Source organism: Phalangium opilio, unplaced genomic scaffold, assembly GCF_054372755.1.
Source record: "Phalangium opilio isolate 3A_F unplaced genomic scaffold, DU_Popi_V2 ptg000045l_1, whole genome shotgun sequence".
NCBI classification, from domain to species: domain Eukaryota; kingdom Metazoa; phylum Arthropoda; class Arachnida; order Opiliones; family Phalangiidae; genus Phalangium; species Phalangium opilio.
In genome coordinates, this window is record NW_028324168.1 from 770323 (window position 1) to 791644 (window position 21322).

Sequence of the window (21322 nt, forward strand, 5' to 3'; positions counted from 1 at the left end):
AACTAAGAGAAATCGGTTAATGAGGGGCAACACCCCCGTTTCCCCTACTCGTGAGGCGATCAATTAATTGATTTAAGCCTAACACAATCTACTATACGCAAAATCAAGTCGACACCAACAAATACAATATAAATAATAACAAATAAATAAAATCCTGGATAAATATAAATAATAATTAATAAACAAAACCCTGGATAAATTAAATAATAATTAATAAACAAAATCCTGGATAAATATAAATAACTAATAAACAAAATCCTGGATAAATATAAATAACTAATAAACAAAATCATTGATGCATAATAAGAAGTAAACAAAATCCTGGATAAATGTAAAGAATAAGTGATAAACAAAATCCTGGAAAAATGTAAAGAATAAGTGATAAACAAAATCCTGGATAAATGTAAAGAATAAGTGATAAACAAAATCCTGGATAAATGTAAAGAATAAGTGATAAACAAAATCCTGGATAAATGTAAAGAATAAGTGATAAACAAAATCCTGGATAAATGTAAAGAATAAGTGATAAACAAAATCCTGGATAAATGTAAAGAATAAGTGATAAACAAAATCCTGGATAAATGTAAAGAATAAGTGATAAACAAAATCCTGGATAAATGTAAAGAATAAGTGATAAACAAAATCCTGGATAAATGTAAAGAATAAGTGATAAACAAAATCCTGGATAAATGTAAAGAATAAGTGATAAACAAAATCCTGGATAAATGTAAAGAATAAGTGATAAACAAAATCCTGGATAAATGTAAAGAATAAGTGATAAACAAAATCCTGGATAAATGTAAAGAATAAGTAATAAACAAAATCCTGGATAAATCATAACAAATAAACAAAATCCTGGCTAAATAAAAACATATGAACAAAATCCTGGATAAATCATAACAAATAAACAAAATCCTGGGTAAATAAAAACATATGAACAAAATCCTGGATAAATCATAACAAATAAACAAAATCCTGGCTAAATAAAAACATATGAACAAAATCCTGGATAAATCATAACAAATAAACCAAATCCTGGCTAAATAAAAACATATGAACTAAATCCTGGATAAATCATAACAAATAAACAAAATCCTGGCTAAATAAAAACATATGAACAAAATCCTGGATAAATAATAATATATAAAAAAAATCCTGGATAAATAATAATATATAAACAAAATCCTGGATAAATAATAATATATAAACAAAATCCTGGATAAATAACAATATATAAACAAAATCCTGGATAAATAATAACAAATAAACAAAATCCTGGATAAATAACTTTTAAAGCATGTAATAAATCTTTTAGAACGATTTGCGAATTATATTTGTGTATATCCACTCACCATTCTCCGAGTCCATACAGAACCTATTCCCCGTAATTCAGGAAATGCCAAATACACGGTATAAGTCTAGACTATGTCCAAGTACCGAATGTGTATTGACCAAAAAAGGCTTAAGTATACTGGTATACAAGCGCCTACCCGTAATAATCAAAGTCAGACGTATAAAGAAAAACGTCTTCAAATTGGCGAAACTATTCGCTTCGTTAAGCCAGGCCGATTTTTGCAGAGCTTTTATTAACCCCCTTTTATCCTCCCTTTCAAGTCCCGCGTAAAGAAGGATTAAAAAGCAAAGACAATAGTTGGAAAGAACGGAACGGTGCCAGGAGAGAGGAGAGGGAAGAGGAAGATGAGGGGGAATTCGTTCAAAGAACCAAAGATTAAATGAGCTGTTTTATAGCTGACAAAAGGAAAGAGAGAGAGAGAGACCAATTTACATTTTCAATTAAGCATTGACCAACTTTGTGACGTAAGAACTATGCTATGCTCATAAATACGGGGAAATTCCTTGACTATGTGATAGAAGTACTAATTGATAACTTTACAACGATACCAATAATACTTGGATTTACAGATTGAGTCATTCGGGTTTTGTTAAAAAAAATCTATTTTTCCAACTTCGTGACGTCATAACTTCCGAAGTACCACCAGAAATCTTTTCAGGATAAATTTTTTCTAACTTCGTGACGTTATAACTTCCGAAGTATGACCGGAAACCTTTTAAGCATTTCAAAGTCCACATCATCCTCTATCCAACTGTACCTTTTACTTGGGTTTAAATTGACCACAACACGAGTTATTCAAGGTTTAAAAAAATAGATTTTCGTCGTCATCTGAAATTTAACCAACTTCGTGACGTTATACCACCAGAAATCGTTTCCGGATATTATAGCCCACATCATCCTCTATCCAAAGGTACCAATTACTTGTATTTAAATTAACCACAATTCGAGTTATTCAAGGTTTTGAAAAAAGAAATAGATTTTAGTGTACGTCGATATCTTACATTTGTTCAACTTCGTGACGTCATAGCTCCCGAAGTAAAACCGGAAACCATTTAAGGATATTACAGCCCGAATCATCCTCTATCCAACGGTACCAATTACTTGGGCCTACACAAACTAGACCCCAAGATATTAGGGTAAATTTGTTTAACCAAATGATACCAATAAAAAAAATTCTCCCACAGAGACTGAGAAAATTTAAATATATTTGGTACTTAAGCATCCATAGAAAATAAAATGACCTATTTCTGTCAACGCATTCCGCTGCTGTGTAATATGCCTAAAAAACAAACAGATTTGATATGAAATACGACCATCATTTTTGGTAGAAATAGAGCCTAAATTAACTTAGCAATTGTCTCTCTCTCGAACAACAAAAAAAAAACCTTCCAACTGTCTTCGATAAAATATAAGGTACGAAAATCAAAAGCAACAAAACAGAAGAAAAAAGAAAGGACCCTCTTCCCCACCTCCCCTGGTCGATCCTATAAAAGATGAAAGCGATGTCAAAAATTCTCTCGCCAAAAAGAGGAGAAAAGAAAAAGTTATAAGAAAGAGCGTATCAATAGTCTAAGGCTATAGTGACAAGGCTTAAAAAATATATGCCTTTGGTTTTCCTACCTTATTTTCTTCAATTTAAAGCACAAAGAAAAAACATCGAAAGAAGAAAAAACTGAGAGAGGAAGAGAGAGAGAATACCCAGGTTAAAATTCCCATAATTCAACGCCAAAAACGTCCAGATTCTAGCTTTATTTTTCATCCCATAGACATAAGAAATACGTTATTGCTATAGGGCTACTATTTCACAAGGAAGGTTTTGTTGCTACCATGTGTCGTGAAAACCAAATTACTCCTTAGTCCTTAAACGATTTGAGTTAGTTCGTTAGCAACAAAAAATGCTTGTACTGTTCCTTGTACTGGCGCTTGTACTGGCGCTTGTAACGGTTCTTGTACTGGCGCTTGTACTGGTACTTGTAACGGTTCTTGTACTGGCGCTTGTAACGGTTCTTGTACTGGCGCTTGTACTGGTACTTGTAACGGTTCTTGTACTGGCGCTTGTACTGGTACTTGTAACGGTTCTTGTACTGGCGCTTGTACTGGTACTTGTAACGGTTCTTGTACTGGCGCTTGTACTGGTAGTTGTAACGGTTCTTGTACTGGCGCTTGTACTGGTACTTGTAACGGTTCTTGTACTGCCGCTTGTACTGGTACTTGTAACCGTTCTTGTACTGGCGCTTGTACTGGTACTTGTAACGGTTCTTATACTGGCGCTTGTACTGGTACTTGTAACGGTTCTTATACTGGCGCTTGTACTGGTACTTGTAACGGTTCTTATACTGGCGCTTGTACTGGTACTTGTAACGGTTCTTGTACTGGCGCTTGTACTGGTACTTGTAACGGTTCTTGTACTGGCGCTTGTAACGGTTCTTGTACTGGCGCTTGTAACGGTTCTTGTACTGGCGCTTGTACTGGCGCTTGTAACGGTTCTTGTACTGGCGCTTGTACTGGCGCTTGTACTGGTACTTGTACTGGTGCTTGTACTTGTACTTGTGCTTTTCCTAGTACTTAATTGCTGGTTGTTCTGGTGCTTTTCCTAGTACTTAATTGCTGGTTGTTCTGGTGCTTTTCCTAGTACTTAATTGCTGGTTGTTCTGGTGCTTTTCCTAGTACTTAATTGCTGGTTGTTCTGGTGCTTTTCCTAGTACTTAATTGCTGGTATCTCCTTTAATATTGCAGATAGAAACATGGTTCCAATTGAAGATATTCATTATTTTATACGCTCTTTCGATTTAAAAAGAAAAAATTCTAGTCCGAAGTATCCCTTTAAGTTAACAGCAGGTATAGTTTACAAAGCCACATGGTGATCTTGCGGGATTACAGTGAACCCATGAATTTAATCATAAAAGTGCAATAACAGAGTTACTACGTTTTGAGCAATCAGCAATAGACTTCTAGGGGTACTTTTTCTAGCGCGAGTCGTCTTTCGTGTCTAATCAAGGTTCCTTTCATTGTCAATCTATAGCTAAAGGAAAGAAGGGACCGGACGAAAAGGCGCGAGCGGTGTCTCGCCCAATTTGGGGACCCATTCTTCGCGGATGCCCGCGACAAAAACCTAATTTCGAAAAACGCCGAGGCAAGAGCGTGCCATCATCTCGAGGAAACTTACGTCCACTACTCGAGTACTTCCTGTCAACGGTTCAATATGCCAAGAATGATCTAGCGTTAGGCCTAAATTCGGTACGATGATGCCAAACGTCTGATGACGTCTACAGTGTATGATATGAAAGAAAATAACCTATCAGATATGGACAGGATATACGCGATTGTCCCGCTTCTCAAATAGTAACGAGATAACAAAATTTTTCTATCTAATACAGCTTATGGAATAGCCTATAAATTTAACATTTTCGTTATAAGACTTTGCAGGGAGCCCAGACAAAAATTTAAATTCATTATAGCAAAAAAATGTAATTTTTTTCAGGAATTATAGGATTTTACAGGAGAAATAATGTGTTTTAAAGGAAAATATAGGACTAAAAATACTGCTGCTTATACTACGTAGAAAAATCTAAAAAAAAAAACACCAATTGTATTTTATTTAGAACAGAGGAACTTAATTAAAATATAATATAAAAAATCCTAGCTAAGCAATTTCGTTGTCTAGTCAAATGTGATCTCGATAAAAAAGAGCTCAATTTTGATATATTTGATGATAAACTATACGAAAACTTCGACTAAGTCAAAAATATAGGATATTATAGGACCTTCCACGAAATTATAGGATAATATGGGATTTCATAGGAATTATAGGACCGATGGGCTCCTGTTATTTGGTTATACTGAATTACGTAGGAAAAACCTAGTTTCCAAATGTAGAATTGCAATTTAAAATTAAACTCCAAAATTATTCCGAGAGCCCAACCTACAGGGGTAAACCTAGTAATGTATTTCCTACGAGCCCCTGTAAAACTACAGCCCGCAATACACCGGTGTACGAGACTAGGTTATGTTTCAACTGCTCAAATTCAGCATTTTGCCTTAAAATTTCGCAATAAGTTTGATGTTAAACTATTCGAAAACTTCGACTAAATCAAAATTCTTTGTTATTAATATAGGACCTTGAAATTACGGGATAATATAGGACGGTTGAAAAATATAGGATTTTATAGGAACGCTAGACTACCTGCCTTTGATTTTTGAATATTGAAATTACGAGCGCTTAAACGATAGAGTAATGTCACGTGTGTTGAGCAGTTGACACGTGGGGGAAAAACCATAGATGCGTAATAAACCATTTTGAAAGCCTTTTGTTATACACTCTATACGCCATAAAATTAATTTGATCCAAATTTGTTTACGTTCGTAAGCAAGCAAGCAACGTCAACAACAAAGCGTGGGTCGCGGCTTTTAATCTAAACACTTTTGACAAAATTGTCATTCCACCGTGCATCAACCAAACCACCATCCAAAACGTAAACCCCGAAGCCTTGCCCATCCGTGTTCAAAGGGTTCAAACCACCCGTACTCGGCTTATACGACGTTAATATATACAGAAGAGTAAACTTTAGAGGGGGACCTATAAACCTCTTAAACCAATCTGGGCTGATATTTTGAAGAGTATTTCGATATTTCGATGGCAGATTGTAAATATAAAGAGGTTGTTAGTTGATAAGTCTGCCATAAATTAAGGGACAGTGTTCATTGGGTGCACAATTTTTGAGTCGAAAATGTAACTTCTACCTCCATTTTGATTGCCCTAGGGACACTGTTTTCGAGTTATGATTTGACTTGTGTTTTAGGGATGACCCCTTAATTAATTAAATTAGAAATCATTGTCTAAATCCGTTTCTTAATTAAATTTAAGGGGTCATCCGTAAAATACTCCTCCAATCATAACTGAAAAACAGTGTCCCTTAGAGCAAAAAAAAATGGAGATAGATAGAAGTTACATTTTCGACTCAAAAATTGTGCACCCAATGAACATCCCCCTTAATTTATGGCAGACTTATCAGAAACACCCTGTATACATTTTGACGGAGGCCCTAATTTAAGCATGTCCTTTTGACTAGGCACTTTGCGAGCGCAATCAACTAAGCCTTGGAATTGGTTAAGGTTTCAACAAGGGGGTATACACTATGAACACTAAATTTCGACAATACGAACTCATTACGGTTAATTCCCGTAAGCCTCTCCGTTTTCGAACGAGTGACTCCCCCCAATAGATGTATTCTCCGTCCTTACATACATATAAATAGCCACGCAGTTTCAAATGAACGTATGTTTTAGAGTCGCAATCAAATACAGGCCGGCGTTAGTTACATTACGACGCGGTTTACCTTTAGACATAATTAGGGAAACCAGCGCACCTCGATTCAAACCCATCTGAAATATAAACCCTTTCAACTAATTTAATTCAACACTGTATTTGAAACGGAGGTAAAACTGTTGAGGACCTATTTGTAATGTCATCGTAACTTTAACCATAACCTATTGTAACTTATAAATGCAGGGTATATTTGAAAGATTTAATCGGAATTTAAGGGTATGGGATGTTTTTGGGTGAACGATTTTGAGTCGAAAATGTGACTTCTATGACATTTTGTTTGCCCTAAGGGACACAGTTTTCAAGTTTTTATGGATGATCCCTTAACTAAATAAACAATGTCTTTCAGTTTCTTGGTTAAATTTAAGGGGTCATCCATAAAATATTCCTTAAATCTTAACTCGAAAGGTAAAATGTCATATGTCCAAAGAACAAACACACCCATTAATTCGTGACGACCCTGTTTATTGGTAGTCCTATACTATTTTGAAAATCACTGACACCCATTTTGAAAATCCATGATATACCAGGTACTGTGGCAACCCTTGATACCCTAATAGTAGAAACCGCTATGGATACCAAGACTCCAAAGAACAAACACGCCCATTAATTCGTGACGACCCTGTTTATTGGTAGTCCTATACTATTTTGAAAATCACTGACACCCATTTTGAAAATCCATGATATTCCAGGTACTGTGGCAACCCTTGATACCCTAATAATGGAAACCGCTACGGAGTATGGATACCAAGACACGATTGCAGCAGGGGTTCCGTAAGTACTTAACCAATAGGCGTACGGTACAGACATCGGTGCAGTTCTCGAGCACGGATGAACTCGACTAATGGGACACAAGAATAAGAAAAAAAGGAAGAAGTACGTATATATACTTAAATTTACCCCGTGGTGGTCTCAACAGCTGCTCCAAGCACGTCATTACCCTGGCGAGACACTAAAAGCCAGCAAATATCCCCCCAGTACTATACACCATCACTACTAAGACCCATCCTGGGGGCATGGGGTCGGGGGTTTGCAACCGACAAATGATGAAAAACCGGAACCTAACCCCCCCCCCTCATCTCCCGTCGGCCAACATTGCAAATAAAAAAAGGCCGCCGTAGATTAAAAGGAAGTGGCGTGGTGGCCCTCGCCAGAGAAGTTCCGGGTAGGTAAACACCAATACTCCGCAGCTGTTCGGACATACACGGGTAATTAAGGAATGTATTAGGGGTTACCGTTAACTATCAAAATGTCAAAGGTAAAGTGAATAGGCCCATAGTCAAATGCTGAACCTAATCACATGATGTTTTGTTTATTTTTATGATGTAATTCTAAGGGTATTTATGGCCTGGTTAACGCGAACGTGAAACGTCAAGGTTTTGAATGAGCTAATTTTTATGGTCTAATTTCAGTTCCCTTAAAAATATCGGTTTTTTCCATGAAAGTTTTGCAAGTATAAAAATTCCTTGATTTCCTATGTTTTTCGCCTATATATTAAGAGTGCTAGAACCACAGCTGTCTTAACGTCCACAGAGAGTAAAATAAAGTCAAAGGTACACTTAAAAAGAAATAAATTTCATTTTGAAGTATTTTGGGAAAATGTAATTTTCTTAAATAAAAAGAAAACTAAGCTAAGAATTATTATTATTTTTTTTTCAGATAATTGATGTTTTATAATCATGTCTTTGAAACGAAAACTTTTAATATCTGGTACTTCAATCATTCTATTTTCTTCTCTAATCTTTTACTTTTTCTATAGTCTTTGCCCACTAAGACATTTTTTTATTAATAATAAATAAACGTTTGAAGTTAATACAATTCTTAACGCATTCCATCTTAACTTTAAACGGTATTAGCAGTAAGCCTTGGCTTCTATTACACGCATCTGAGGGAACGCGAGTACTATACTTCGATAGATCAATGACTGTTCCACCAAAAAAGGATACCTCGAGAGAGAAAGAAAGTGAATAAAAAAAAAAAGAACAAACCATGGGGCTATAGTGGAACAAGGCAGTCCTTATTGTTAAGCCTTGTACAAGTACAAATACTCTCCCCTCGAACTCGTACTCGTACTGTACAACTCTAGGGTCCATCTCAGTAAACCCAGAGCAATTAGCTCTCACCCCCGCTCTCAGCACGAACCTCGCGGGAAATTAAAGATTATATATATATTCTTTTAACACAAATCATCCGTAGAACCTTAGGACTATAGATTCAACTTCTAGACAAAGGCTTAACTATTTTAGTTCCGAATAAAACGTCTAAGAAGAAAGAGAACAATTTCTTTTTCTGTCCGAGGATATGTGCAAGGGCTAATTATAAATCGTGGGGTGTGTTAAAGGGATTCACAATAAGGCTATTTTTGACGCAAATTACCTCTGTTTAGAGTTAAAAATAAATACATCGAAGCCAGTCATGAATGACACGCCCACATTGTGACGTTATAACGCGGTCATATTAAACGTTACTGATGAAATACCTTTAGGATACGTTAGCCCTAAATGTCCTTTAAACAACGATACCACAGTGCAGCTTTTTTGACGCAAATTAGCTAAAGTTAAAAATAAATACATTGAAGCCAGCCATGAATCACACGCCCACTTTGTGACGTCATAGCTCTGTCATATTAAACGTTATGAGGAAATACCTTTAGGCCTATGGAAATGCGTAAGCCCTAAATGTCCTTTACACAACGATACCACAGTGCGACTATTTTTGACGCAAATTAGCTCTGTCTAGAGTTAAAAATAAATACATTGAAGCCAGCCATGAATGCCACGCCCACTTTGTGACGTGATAGCTCTGTCATATTAAACGTTACGAGGAAATACCTTTAGGTCTAATTGTCTTATATACAACGATACCACAATGCGAAAAATTTTGACGCAAATTAGCTTTGTCTAGAGTTAAAAATAAATACATTGAAGCCAGCTATGAATTCCACGCCCACTTTGTGACGTGATAGCTCTGTCATATTAAACTTTATGAGGAAATGCGTTAGCCCTAATTGACCATTATACAACGATACCAAATACTGGGGTATATTCATCAATAAGCTGGCCTCTTAAAAACAAACTTCGAAATGAAACCTACAGGTCTAACACCCTGAATTCAAATTTATTCGACTTGACGATGGTACACCCTTCAAGACGCGGCGTACGCATCCTTCCCATAGATCTCTCTCTCTCTCTATCAGTAATTAGGCAGGCCAATCCGGACGGGATGGCGTATAAAGTCCGATGTCGTAAACAGGACTATTTCCTCCCCGACCTTATAGCTCCCATATTGGTGGCCTCGATTATATACCGTTGCATCAATGTCAAGAGGGTCTGGAAGCGAGGAAGCGGAAGGCTCCTATCCACCTTTAACACCGATGCAAAGTGACAGTGATATAAACACCAATAATTACAATTTACAAATCAAAGCTGGAAGGAACAATTTCATCCTCGCTGAATCAATTAGAATATGAGGTCTAGACTATGAATCTAATTAACCAGGCGGGGCGGGGCGTTAATTATAAAATAATTAGGTTGATATTTTTTGGCAAAACGGTCAGGGTTTTCAAAATAGGTCTGCTTGCACACTGTACCGTCATGTCGTATTGATTAAAATACAGGGTGTTTCTGATAAGTCTGCATGCATAAATTAAGGGGTTATTTGTTCTTTGGGTGCACGATTTTGAGTCGAAAATGTAACTTCTATCTATGACATTTTGTTTGCCCTAAGGGACACTGTTTTCGAGTTATGATTTGACGAGTGTTTTACGGATACCTGCGCCGTATCCTTATCTTTCGACAATATATACCGATATTGACCACTAAAGCGGACAGCATTTTCAAAATGACCATACACTAAACCCAACTGATAAGCCAAGGCCCGAGTATGTTTAACGCGAGCCTTATCTCGATAATATATCAAATTGAACAGTTTAATGCGTTAGCATATACAGGTTGTTTCTGGTAAGTTTGGTATAAATTAAGGGGGGATAATCTTTGGGAAATAAATTTTGAGTCGAACATGTAACTTCTATCGCCATTTTGATTGCCCCAAGGGACACTGTTTTCAAGTTATGATTTGATATGTGTTTTAGGGATGACCCCTTAATTAATTAAATTAGACTTCATTGTCTTTCATTTTCTTTACTAAACATAAGGGGTCATCCGTAAAATACTCCAATCCAATTTTAACTCGAAAACAGTGTCCCTTAGGGCAATCAAAATGTCATAGATAGAAGCTGATAGAAGTTACATTTTCGACTCAAAATCGTGTGCCCAAAGAACACCCCCTTAAGTTATGCATGCAGACTTATCAGAAACACCTTGTATACCCTTGAAGATGCATGGAATACATAGAGCTATTTTAGGACGACACTTTTGGGTGTGAAAAGACAAGTAGACAAGCGTATATACTTGTACATTCACTCAGTAGCAAAGTGCTTTTTTCTTTCCCAGAAAGAAGTAAACATCGGTCTGAAGTTGTTAACGTCATTTCCACAGTATGTACCCAATGTCCCTAACCTAAAGACGCTTTTCACTCTTCTTTTCTTGAATCTCAAGGACTTTTCTAAATGTATTCATATTCCTACGTCATAAAGTATCCTTTAGAGCGCAGAACTTTTACAATTTAAAACTTACTAATATTATTATAAGTTATCAATGTTTAACAAAGAATTAGTTCTACACCCGGCACCTTCCCGCTTCACGTAATAGGTCTAATTAGGCCAATTTACTTTACGTGTTGTAACCATGGAAACGGAGAAATATCTTAAGATATACAGGGTGTTTCTGATAAGTCTGGGCTAAATTAAGGGGGATGTTCATTGGCTGCGCGATTTTGAGTCGAAAATGTAACTTCTATCTCCAATTTGTTTGCCCTAAGGGACACTGTTTTCGAGTTAAGATTATAAGGAGTATTTTAAGGATGACCCCTTAAATTTAATTATGAAACTGATTAAGACAATGATTTCTAGCTTAATTAAGGGGTCGTCCTTAAAACACTCAAATCACAGTGTCCCTTAGGGCAAACAAAATGGAGATAGAAGTTACTAAATTTTCGACTCAAAATCGTGCACCCAAAGAACACCCCCTTAATTTATGCCAGACTTATCAGTAACACCCTGTATATACCATCAGAGCCAATGGAATTTTATAGTAAAAGATAAGTGAAATGACGTCATTATCGTTTCTTATAATCCCCGTCTTTCCACGTGACTTCCTTTTTTTTCGGTAAATGAATTTTTCTTTTCCCTTGAAAAAAACTTTCTTCCATCCTAATTACGTTCGGAAATCTTTCTAATGAATATTTAATTATTCATTAACTTTGCGGAAGATGTTTTTAAAAAAAGGTTATTTCTTTTTCAAAGATAGTTAATTAATTATTTAGAAGCTAAGATTAATAATATTAAGTCAATAGAGAGTCGAGACTAAAATTGAATATTGTATAATGCTACTTTTAATTAACGATTAAATTAAGTTGGAATTATTATATTATTTCAGACCCTAACTCCCCCCAAATCCCCCGAAAAAAATGTCCCTTAGGGCAAACAAAATGGAGATAGAAGTTATACATTTTCGACTCAAAATCGTGCACCCAAAGAACATCCCCCCAAATTTATGCATGAAGGCTTATCAGAAACACCCTGCATAAAATTAATAATTTAAATTAAAATCGTTTAAATATAAGACTAAATCAAGTTCAAATAAAAGAATAAAAAAAATAGGTGAAATAACAGTTCCATAGTAAATTGGAACTTTTAATTAGGCTATATAAGTGTCAAGTATGTTACTTAAATGAGGTCAAAACACGCCACCAAAGACAAACTTTTGCAGAATTTCAAAACCATTAAAAGTTTTTAACGGTGTACGGGCACGTTTGAAAATATAGTGACAAGTATATCAAGCTTCTAGCTCGTTCGAAACTCGCTTCATCAGAACAGTTTTGTCGAGTTCGTGTCGCGGCTAACTAGGTAGGAGCAAGAAGTGATATCTAGTTTATTAGGAAGAAGGTATAAATTCGCCACATTTCCGACTTTATCTCCAGTTCAAACGTAGGTCCGGTGTTAATCCCCGCCTCTAAATTACAGCCAGCATCTCATTGGTTCTTGAAAACTCACATCAGCGCGACGCGAATGACGAAAATTACGTATTTTCCCACTCTGAGGCGAGGCGAAACAGCCCGGCCCTCTTTTACGTCCCCCCTTGTATTTTGAAAGGGGGGACTTAGACTATGACGCGCGAATACTTAGGCATTTTATACCTTCTCCATAATAAACTAGATATCACTTCTTGGTTGGAGTCTATGCTTGACGTGAAAATATCCGCCGGCTATTTCGATTAAACCCAGGAGCCATTTCATCCCTACCTACAACAATCTTAGCAAACCAAAATTACCATTGACGATCAAGACACCGCGATAGAAAAGGCCCATCTTGAAATAGACGATGATTTTCCCCCGCAAAACACTAAACATACAAAGTCCTGGCGTTCTTTTGTTTCTTATCCTTCCAGAGAGAGAGAAGGTTCAAGATTTGGGAGAGGGGAAATCATTTAGGCCAATGTAACTTTGCAGCGCTATCAAAGCGCGATGATACCAATGTATTCGCTTTAGTATTAGTGTCAAGTAAGATTGTACATGCCTGAATAATCATCAGGGATTGGTGCGAGAGTACGCCCTTAAGGGGGGAGGGGGCAAAGGGGTCGGATAATTACTTCCCATATTTGACAATACAATTTCACATTTCCTCAAATATGCACAAGATTTGAAAGACAAGATAGGTGCGCATGATTTGAAAGACAATACTAAGATAGCTGCGCGAGACTTGAAAGACAAAACAAAGAAAGCTGCGCGTGATTTGAAAGACAATACTAAGATAGCTGCGCGAGATTTGAAAAGACAAAACAAAGATAGCTGCGCGAGATTGAAAAGACAATACTAAGATACCTGCGCAAGATTTGAAAGACGAAAGTAAATTTTGAAGAAAAGGAAAAAATCCATGAGATCGGAGTTGTGTATCCGACTCCTCTGAGGTTTTCCTTCCACACAGGTAAGAAGAAGCAAAATAAAAAAAGTAAAAATAAGAACTGGTGAGAGTTTGCGTATAGACGTTTCTTACAAGGCACTCTAGCAGTGGCTCTCAATGGAAAAGCTGAATATCAATTAGCTAGGCGAAGGAAGTATGGAAGTGGAAAGGGGGGAATGGGGGTAAAGTTTCCCATTACATCCCTATGGATCTTCTTATAGCAATACAAACTTTCCCCTATACGAGTAAACAGCTGCGAGAGATCCCAAAGACGCCCGACCCGCGTCTAAGACACTAGTAAAGTCCACACGCGAGAGAGAGAGACTAAACGAATTAACTAAATAATCTCAATGTTTACGGATAAATTTCAACGTCTCTAGCGGGATTTAAATTTAATCTTTTCAATGGGCTAAACACTGCTATACCCCCATTTATCCCCGAATTAGTTTCACCTTTTAATTATGTAGAAATTTCCGTGCATTTTAAGCTCTTAACTTTATATAATCAAAAATTTAATTGTTTAAATGAATGACAAATTAAACGTTAGCATTGTGGAAATTGCCTAATTTGCCTATACTGAATATTTAATTTAAGTATAGGAATATATACCTTCTACTTGGAATCTTTAAAGAGGCCATAGACCCCATACTTCTATCTGTTTGAAGTTAAGGGGAAGGGCTTAAAACTTTGATCAACTGCACGCTCCTCTTTCATAGAGTTTCATTGGCTATTCAAATATATACAAGAACTATCTACAATACATTTACTTATATATATTCAGAACACGCAAAGAGAACCTGTTTACATTGGAGTTCGACGCTCATAGGTCACTAGCTACGTCAATATCAAGTGGTTTCTAAGTTCAAACACATTATGCATGACGTCAGGGGTGATGGTTTCTACACATCCTACCCTTTAATTCAAGGAAAGAGACTAATAAAATAACCTGTTGAAGATTCCATCTGCTACGTCAATATCACGTGGTTTCTAAGTTGAAATATATTATTCATGACGTTAGGGGTGATGGTTTCTACACGTTCTACTTCTCCCCTTTAATTCCAGGAGAGAGAGAGAGAGAGACTAATAAAATAACCACTTAAATATTCCAAGTATAAGAGAAATCTACGATTTTCCTGATATAATTAATTATTTGTAAATTTTACTACAAGCCTCAATCGATTTAATTTGCCAAGTTATTAAATAATTAAATACTAAACTTAATCAAGACGTAACCTTTTAGCAGTCAAGAGCCGCGGCGATTGGAAAGTATACGCGGGGGGCTGAAAGACTTTGATCATCGGGGTTGGGGGTAGGGGGAGATGAATTCCGATAAATGGAATAGCAAGAGCGGAGAAGATGAAGATAGACCCAAGTAAGTTTTACCCGGGAGAAGGCTGCAGTCTTATTTAATCCGTATATTAAAAATTCAATCTTAGAAACCGTCTATAGAAGTGTTAATATCACTGGTGAAATGAAACCATTCTAAGAATGCGTTATAGCGTCTTGGGCTTTTTATTAGTCCGAGGGGGGAAGGGGAGAAAGGGGCGCCTTATTGCACGCGACCTCGTGGTTGGCTTGGTAACGCCAATAACTCGCGCTCGCGCTCTCCCGCCTTCTATACTTAAGTCTACAGACTAGACATACACTTGATAATAAAGACAAGCTTCTAAAACCAGAGGGGCAGGACATTGGCCAAATTAAAAACATATATCACCCAATTAGCAACTTCAGGGCAAAAAATAAGAAATGAAAGCTATTTATAACTACTATATATTTAGGAGGAAAGCATAGTAGGAGTTTAGGAGGAAAGCATAGTAGGAGTTTAGGAGGAAAGCATAGTAGGAGTTTAAGAGGAAGGCATAGTAGGAGTTTAGGAGGAAAGCATAGTATGAGTTTAATTCTATTTCTACTACATACATTGGCCCTTTCTGTAAATTTTAGATCCTTCTAGATCTGTTAAAAATTAAAATTGACTAAATCAAAATACCTTCTGAACTCGTGTATACCGAATTATCAGTGAAATAAATATAGTGAAAAATATAAAATTGTAATAGTGTCCAGTCTACCAGTTCACATCGATTGATTTCTATCGGTCCAAGATTGGAAGTTTAATCGGGCATTAAATTACTAGAGGATGAAGAGAAGGGAAAGGGTTTCGGGTTCGAAAATGGGGTTCGTAGCGATTTAAAGGAGAGATATTCGAAGCTACAATCAAGCTCCTACTAAATAGCACCACCCACAAACCCGGGCTTGAAGCCGCCGTAGAGTTAATTATACTTAAGCTACTTAAAAGGTTTCAATTTATAGACTAGAGCCGCGCGCCGCGCCGGGCTATAGTGGTAGTGGCCCGGCCGATTTTATGAAATTTCTAAGCAAGATAATTCTACGGATAATAACCGCTCTCGAATCCCGGACAAACGCAGGCAGACTAGAACAATAGAAACTTATAGCGAATTCCATTGGACTGCTCGGGGCGCTCTCGGAGCGAGTGCCCTGAAAAGATTTGATTTTTTGTCTTCCATTGGTAAATCGAGATAACCCCAATTTCCTCGGATACGCGTATGTACCTTCCATTGGTCAGTCGCTCGGCCCGAGTTCAGCTCGAAACCGATGCGAAATAAAAAAGACACGATCAATTTAAGGATGTCTTAATTCAGATCGGTTCCGAGTTGAACCTTGATTGCAGTATTTTCTTTAATAAAACATCTTTCCAATTGATATATTCATTCCCTTTAAGGTTAATAACTATTAATTTAAAATTTTCAAACGTCACAACGTCTGGTAATTTCAAAGTTAAGGGAAAATGCCTTGAGAATCATTTTATAGCCCAAAATGCGTTCTACCCAATGGTATCAACTACTTGTTCCAAAATCAACAAGATCTAAGTAAATAAGGTTTAAAATACGTTGATCCAAGAATATTTCGACCCCCACCTCGAAGACTTCTGCAATCGTCTGCTTTATTAATCAGTACCTAAACCATATCTGGCGCAATAAAAATCCCCCCTTCCCCTCCCACCAGCAATTTCATAACTAAGTAATTGAGAGATATCGGCTGCGATCCAATCCCATAAAATAAGAAATAAAACACTATTGGTTCATTTTCTATCTCTCTCTCTCTCTCTCTCTCTCTCTCTCTCTCTCTCTCTCTCTCTCTCTCTCTCTCTCTCTCTCTCTCTCTCACTCTCACTCTCTCTGTCTTATAGTGAAGTCAGTCTAAACTCTTCGCAACTCATTTTCGAGACAGAAGACGGAAAAAAACTAGGAAAAGGCCAGCAGCAATCTAGCTGCAATTGCAATATGCGGAGGGCAAGAGCAAGGAAAGGGGTAAGGGGGGTTGGGGTTGGGGTTTAGGACAACTATTAGCTCGATTTCCCACGAGTTTTTGAAATAAAACTGAACTATCTTTTATTGGTCCCCGTTGCAACTAGATAGAAACCCTTTTTTTTTAGTTGGGCTAAATTCCTAACATTCTTGGAAAGCCTAATGTTTCTTCTTGAAATTTGAGGTTTTCAAGGTATTTTTAAGGTTGTACGTTAATATATTACTACAGAAGAGACAAAATGAAAGACGGGGGACCATGCTTAAAGTGTCCCAAAACGGACGGGCGCCTCTAAAAAAAAACCTGGGGCCCAAACGAAAATTTCAAATTTATATATATATATATAGATATAGATACAGGGTGTTTCTGATAAGTTTGCCATAAATTAAGGGGGGTGTTCATTGGGAGCACTATTTTGAGTCGAAAATGTAACTTCTATCTCCATTTTGTTTGCCCTAAGGGACACTGTTTTCGAGTTAAGATTGGATAGAGTATTTTACAGATGACCCCTTAAATTTAATTAAGAAAACATTGTCTAAATAAGTTTCTTAATTAAATTTAAGGGGTCATCCGTAAAATACTCCAACAGCAATCTTAACTGGAAAACAGCGTCCCTTAGGGCAAACAAAATGGAGATAGAAGTTACTACATTTTCGACTCAAAATCGTGCACCCAATGAACATCCCCCTTAATTTATGTATGCAGACTTATCAGAAACACCCACTACATTGTTCTCCAGAAATTTTCAATTTCAATTCTTCATAGATACTATAAATATATTAGGGTTAAGGAATAGTCGATCTCAATTTCCCGTAGAAAGGAGATAAGCATACATATTTTAACATATTTCCCTAATGGTTCTTTCTTTTTCCCCCTTAAAAAACTAAAGTATATTAAGGTCTCTATTAAAAACTACTTAAGTCAGTCCTTAGGGGAAAATGGCTTTATAATTTTGCCAAGGCTTATAACGCGACATCTTATTTCTCCCTAGCTCTCTCTAGGCTCTTCTAGCAAAAACTGAAAAAGAATTTCAGTCTAGCACAGTCTTTCAGAATTCAGATACATTGTATATTCGCGTAGCCGTTGCGCTTCCTCAAAATTTATCACGTGCTCTCTCTCCCCCATTTTTCCCGCCTAATTCCGTTTTATCAGACGTTTCCGCTTTACGCTCTTTTTCCTCATGGTCGCGCGCGCTAAAAAGAAAAACTAAAACTTTGTAAAAAGAAAAAACCTCCCTGAATTTTCCCGCCACATCGCGCGCAAACTAAAGCTAACACTAAAGCACGCGCTTTTAAAAATTTCACCTTTCACGCGCGTGAAAATTTTTGTACTATCAAAGGCTATGTAGGAGACAGATTTCCCGCCTAAAAAAGGGGCGCCAAAATGTTTTAAAGAAACAGTAGCGCGCGCGCGAAAAGGAAGAAAGGCAGGAAAAAATCATAGATCCCTCGTGGACCTCTCTGGAGAATTTTTGGCGGGAAGTTTTTTCCTTTTTTTTTTTTTTTTTACGATTCTAGAAGCTTATGAAGCGAGCTAAAAAGTCGCTGACCAAATAAAATACGGGCTTGGCGCCAAAAAAAAAACCTCGTTCGCCTGATTAGAAAAGAAGAATAAAATAAGGACCCGAACTTTGACAAAAACCGAAAAGTTGGCAAAAATTGGTAAATGGACTTGATAAGGTTGACGCGCGCCTTTCCAATCCAAAAGAAAATGTCCCAAAATGTAACGTTTTAAATTTTCCAAACTCTGGTTTTTCGGGGGACTGATTTTTTTTCTTTCTTTTTATAGTTCACAAAGTTTAGTTTAAAAATTTGCAAGTATTTCCATGAATTTTTATATATTTGTAACAAAAATAGATAGAGACAAAGAAGTTATACTGTATATAATCTAGAGTAACCAACCAACGCTCAATTACGTAGGCGAGCAAGGGGAGGGGAACTGGGGACCCCACGAAAAAGAATCAAAAACTTTCCTTCTCCCAATTTGCTACATTTTCTCCGAAGAAGTTCAATATCGTACTTACGATTTTCCTTGTTGAAATAAAACAAAAAAAGCCTATACCCTATTCCATCTCCAATATAATTCCCAAAAGTGGGTAAGAAATAGTGGGGGGAAAAGGGCGCCCTCTTTAAAGGGATACTCCAGGCCAGAATTTTCTCTTTTTTAATTGAAAGAGTGTATAAAATAATGAATATCATCAATTGGAACCATGTTTCTATCTACAATATTAAAGAAGATACGAGAAATTAACTTATGCGAGCACCAGAACAAGCACCAGAATAAGCACCAGAACAAGCACCAGAACAAGCACCACAACAAGCACCACAACAAGTACCAGAACAAGCACCATTAGTAGGATATTTCAAATGTTCAATATTGATCCCTCAACACGTAGTCCCTTTTAATTAATTTCACGATAGTGCTTGGCGGGAAAGCCTAACGCGTAGTGCCATCCATTACTCTTATTACTTAACTGCTCATATCTTCTTTAATATTGTACTTAGAAACATGGATCCAATTGATGATATTCATTACTTCATACGCTCTTCCGATTAAATAAGAAAACATTCTAGCCCAGAGTATTCCTTTAAAAGAAAGAAGGGCATGACACTAGAAACTAAGCCTTGGAAGGAGAACGAAATTAAAGAATAAAACGAAACTTGTTCTCGAGGAAAGCAAAAAACCAAACCAACCAACCAACCCAACGCCGTATCGTATCCTAATGAGGGGAAAACGAAAGAAAAAAAAAGTACAACTGATGGGAATAAAAAAAACTAAAAATAAAATCGGCCTGCCAAAAATCTTTCCAAGAAACTAATTAAGCCAGTTCAAGGGGCCAACAGCTCGAATAACGGGTTGCCTCCACGTTTTTAAAGAGACTGGATACTTCCTCCAAAGTTTAATAAATAACATCCTTATCCCTAATGTAAAACTTTCATTAAGTGTTAGACCCCTCGGTTACTGCACGAGCATCGAAGAAAAAGCGCGCGAAGAGAAAAGGCGGGGGAAAAAAACTAAATTAATATATTTTTTTTTTATTTCCCGCCATCTCTTCGGCGCTCGTGCCAGCGGAAAACGCGCCAAGAAGGTTCTTGTTTTAGTTTACGTCACAAATGATTAGCGCGTGCATTTTGGTTACGGTTACGCGCCTAAATGAATTGAAATAAATAAATAATGGCAGGGTAAAGAAGAAGAATGGAGGTAATGGAGCCCCATTAAAACCTGATACAACACAGTACTTGTATATCGGTTTAAATTTGAATGTTTTCCCGCCAAATATAAGACGCGTATACGGAGATATTAAAAATAATTTGGTACTCACTCGGGCTTTGTTGACGTTTGTACTCGTACTCATATTCATATTGAAGAATTAACAATCCACAATTCCACAAAAACATTTCGAACATCCACTCCAAAATATCTAGGAAAAAAATTAAAAAAAAATTATGTTAATTATAAAACAAAACAACGTTCTTGCATTTTAATTAGAATTTCAAAGAAGAATTAATTAAAGGAAGTTATTCTTAAGGCTTAATTGTTAATTCTATGGCGAGATAAGCGTACAAAGACGATAAAAACAAAGGGATTAAACGAGATGAAAAGGTGAGACATAATTCCCGGATTATTTTTCAAATTCTTTTCAAAGATAATAGTAAAGACTTTGACTGTACGGTAACTAGTTCTTAGAGATATTCTAAGAAAGATGTTTTATTTTTTTTAACTTCAAGTAAATCTCCATGGAAAAACAACCCGGCTTTAACAAAAAAAGATACGATAAGTAACGTAACATGAAAGTCCTCTCCACTAAAAGAATTGATTTTAATTCTCCCACGAATATTTTAACTCTGGGTCAAGGATAAATTTTATTTTATTAAGTAAAATATCGACTTTTTAAATTTTTCATGATTTGTTTTCGGAAATGTTTAGACCTAATTTTAAATTAAAGAATATGTAGGTAACGTTTTAAGGCTTATTTCTAAACTCCATGATTTTTCACCTATTAGGACACCCTGATTTTCCCATGGCCTATTAAGACCAATTTCTAAACACCCTGATTTTCCCATGGCCTATTAAGACCTATTTCTAAACTCCCTGATTTTCCCATGACCTATGAAGTCCTATTTCTAAACTCCCTCATTTTCCCATGACCTATTAAGACCTATTTATAAACTCCTTGATTTTCCCATGACCTATTAAGACCAATTTCTGAACTCCCTGATTTTCCCATGACCTATTAAGACCAATTTCTAAACTCCCTGATTTTTCCATGACCTATGAAGTCCTATTTTTAAACTCATTTATTTTC

The 21322-nt window shown here is 36.5% G+C and overlaps 1 protein-coding gene across 1 annotated transcript in view; it reads right to left on the reverse strand.

Moving 5' to 3' along the window:
* Positions 1-21322, reverse strand: part of LeuRS-m (Leucyl-tRNA synthetase, mitochondrial) — a 104637-nt gene that overhangs the window by 42496 nt on the left and 40819 nt on the right. Inside the window, exon 11 of the transcript XR_016366465.1 lies at positions 20339-20437. The gene's annotated coding sequence lies outside the window, so the exon portion shown is untranslated. The remainder of the gene's footprint in view (positions 1-20338; positions 20438-21322) is intronic.